We start from the raw sequence: 3,510 nt of genomic DNA, 5'->3' as shown, positions 1-3,510 counted from the left end.
TGCCTCGCTGCTGACACAGCTACTCTGAGTTCTTTTGAGATAGGAATGTTCAGAATCCCACCTGCCCTCTCCACTGTGTCATATATGATGCGCTGTGAAACATATGACAAACCTTGCAGATTCTCTATGGAGATCTGGCGGTTGATGCTGAACCCCCGTTCGACAGTGGCTTGCCCATGGTTCAAAACAAGCAACAGCCTGATTGCTTTCCACAGCTCTTTGTAGTATGAGGCATTGAAGCCTAAGAGGTCACGAAAAAACTCATCCAGCTTGCTTCCGCTCCTTTCAAACAGACGAAGCTTGTGCTTAGACTCTTGCAGTAGTTCAGTGTATTCTGCCAGTACACCTTCTCGTTGGCTGTCACTCAGTCTCCCTGCCATGGTCAAGACGTCCAACACCTTCCTTAAACCTACCAGGCACTGATCTGGCTTCGAGCACATCATCCGGGGGTCAAGGGAAGACAGGTTTCTAACCAGGGATGACTTCAGGGGACTTCGTTCCAGTATTTTCTTGGTCACAGCTGCCAGAAATTGTTTACACTCCATTCTGAATTGAAATGCATCCTTCGGACTTGCTTTCGAATCTTTGAGTGCTTGTACGCATTTGGGGCCGATATCCACTTCATCAAGCGCAGTGTGGTTATTAGGTTATCAACATCCACCCTGAGCAGACCACCAACCCCTGCCAATGAAGACAACACTGAAGCCTTCATGAACTTTGCAAGGAACTTCCGCACAACACTTTCAAGGTCTCTACCAAGAAAGAAGATCATTGGCTTGTCGGATTGGTAGTCTTTCAAGAACGGCTGAGGAATGGAAGCAACACTGAGAGCAAAGTTCAGTTTTGCCAGAGTCAAGGGGTCACGACAAAAGCTGTGCACATTTTCAAAGGATGCACACTTTGGTAAGCTCACCTGCTTACTCCTTGCAGACTCCACATATTTCTTTGTGTCATTCCAGAGAAGCAAAGCTCTTTCAATGACAATTGTGTTTTCCACCCATTGATGGGCCACAAAGTGCAGCAGAAATGTGTCCTGGCTGGTCACAGTAGAGAAATCTTCCCTTCGTGCTGGTGAGTCTCGGAAGAGTGCACGCATGCTTGTCAACAAAATGTCAATGCCCCACTTGCTCGCTGTAACACCTGCCCTGTAGGCATTGTGGATGGTATGCAGGCCACACGTCCCTAAGTCAACACATTGGACCTGATGGTTTTCCTGCAAGTGCACTTGCATGTTCCTGAAGAACTTCAGGTTAACGTTTGGCCCGTCCATCGAGATCTGAAGAACCTTACCAAGTGGCAAAGGCTCCAAGGCCCTTAGAAGCACTTCCTGAATATCCTATGCCGTGGAATGCCCCACAAAGGCGGATGTGTAATATCTGGTGGCCACCCTGTGTGATGAGTCCCAATAGCGCACATGCACGTCCATCTGCTTCTCTTGCAGGAAGTCGTTCCCCGACTCGTCAAAAAGCACGACGTAATAGTCAGAATTCTCAACCTCTTGTTGTATGCACGACAAGAAAAATGGCCTGAGCCCATGACATGCTACATAGGCGCATTTTTTCTCCCCGCAGGAAAACGATTTGGCCACGTCGCTGTCAGGAAACATCCGCTTGAACAAGTCGCCGCTTTGTGCAGATGATCTGTACGAGTACTGGGAGGTGACCACTTTCATTGTCCAGAGAATTTCCGCATCGGTAACCACCTCGTGTGATTTGCAGGCGCTGTGTAGATCCGTCGCCTGCGATGGAGCCGAGCCAGTGGTCCGCCCGCTTGTGCTTGTTGCCAGATAGTTCTGCATCAAGTTTCCAGCTGCCATTGGCATGATTTCACGGTGCTTTGCACTTTTTGCGTGGCTTCTGAGAGCAGATTTGCCCATCGAAGCGATGTCGGAACGTCTTTCTGCAGCGTGTGCATTTTGCGCAGTGAGGGTCTGATGTATCCAGCGCAACCCAAAGCTTATAATTGTCGTTGCTGAGCCAAGTGCTTTGGAACTTACACTTCCCAGGCATTATTCTGAACTATGCCATTTGAATGCATGAGTCACTGGATCACTACGCGCACCATAAGCACACGAGAGAAGAAAACAGCAAACAAAGGCACCGGAGTCGCCGGAGTGGGCACAGACAATGATGTTGGTGATGGTGGCTATGCCCTTTATAACGGGTCGCCCTCACCTAGTGGCGCGGCGGAGCCAAAAATAATAATAACAAAAAATAAAACCAAGAATTCGAGAACGCTACACTTTTGTCGCCCCAAATGAAGCTGAAGCACTCCGTTACACTGCCCCGTGTTGCCACCAAAACTCCAACTGCCGTTTTGTAGTGGCCGTGGCTGCACCCGAGCTGTCACCACTGCCGTCCCCGGCAGTCTCAGTTTCCTCCGGCTTCCTGAACCCAAGTGCAATTGACAGCGACTATGTACGAGCAATGGGAAAAATACCCGGACATGCCACCACCACGTGCTCCGTCGTCTCTTCCGCAGAATCGCAGAGCGCACAGGTCTTTGCCAAATTAGCTGTGAAGCGCGCGCTCCACGTTCGCGTGCGCAGCACACCACACCTTGCCTCCGCCAGGAAACCGCTCCCCTTGGAGTTGTCGTACAGCCACTCCCTGCGGATTTCCGTTTTCTCCCTGCAGTAGACTGCTAGGGAAGACTTCTGCTGGCATGCCTCTTGCCATTTCCTGGTTTCAGCGCTCTGCACCCGCTCATGCACCTCCTTCCTTGATCCCGCTGTTGCTGCCGTCGCGAGGCTGACCATCTGGTCGAAAACTCGACGCGGTTTCACAGTCCGCCGCGTCCATCTCGTCGACTGCCCCGAAAAACTCAGGTACACCAGCACTTGCCGGGCTAGGTTGCCTTCAGGAAATCGCAGGAGCCTATTCTCGTATGCTGCCTTTGCTACCGCCTCCCGGGCTGTAAATGATGACCAGCCCAGCTCGCCTTGGATGGCTTCCACTGGTGTCTGTCGGTGGGTCCCCAACGCCATCCTGCCCACTTCTCTCTGGCGTCTCTCCAGGAACTCTCTCATCCCTGTTGAGAGGCATAGCACTGCATTGGCGTATGTCAACCCCGGGACCGCCACCATCTTCCACAGCGCCCGCAAGACTTCGTACTGGTTGAAGGTCCACAGCGCCTGTCGCACCAGCATCCCTTTGTTGCGGGCCGCCTTGGTCTTCATCCCCCGCTCGTGAGGATTCAGGTAGTCGGCCGTCGCGCTGAGACTCACGCCGAGGTACTTCACAGACTTCACCCCCTGCAGTGTCCAGTCCACCTGCGTACACTCCGCACCCACTCCCCACGCCATAACCACACATTTCGCCTGGTTAAACCTCAGCCTCAGTCGTGTCATCTCCGTGCCACACATGTCCGACAACTGCAGCAGCTCACCTGGGGATCCCGCAAGCACAGCGAAATTGTCCGCCTACACAAGTGCTGGAAACCTCCGTGCTACCAACTGCCCCTCCTCCTCATGGTGCTGGAGAGCGTATCCCAGGCCCGAAGATTCCAGTC

General features: G+C 52.5%; 1 pseudogene; it reads right to left on the bottom strand.

Annotated features, from left to right (window-relative positions):
• Positions 1-19: 19 nt before the first annotated feature.
• On the bottom strand, positions 20-1,989 carry LOC144179844 (uncharacterized; annotated as a pseudogene).
• Positions 1,990-3,510: the final 1,521 nt, after the last annotated feature.

This window comes from Haemaphysalis longicornis, unplaced genomic scaffold (genome assembly GCF_048455015.1).
Source record: "Haemaphysalis longicornis isolate Haplotype H1 unplaced genomic scaffold, Haemaphysalis longicornis Haplotype H1 scaffold_4, whole genome shotgun sequence".
NCBI classification, from domain to species: Eukaryota; Metazoa; Arthropoda; class Arachnida; order Ixodida; family Ixodidae; genus Haemaphysalis; species Haemaphysalis longicornis.
Note: the sequence above shows the minus strand (reverse complement) of the source record. Positions and strands in the feature narration are given on the sequence as shown.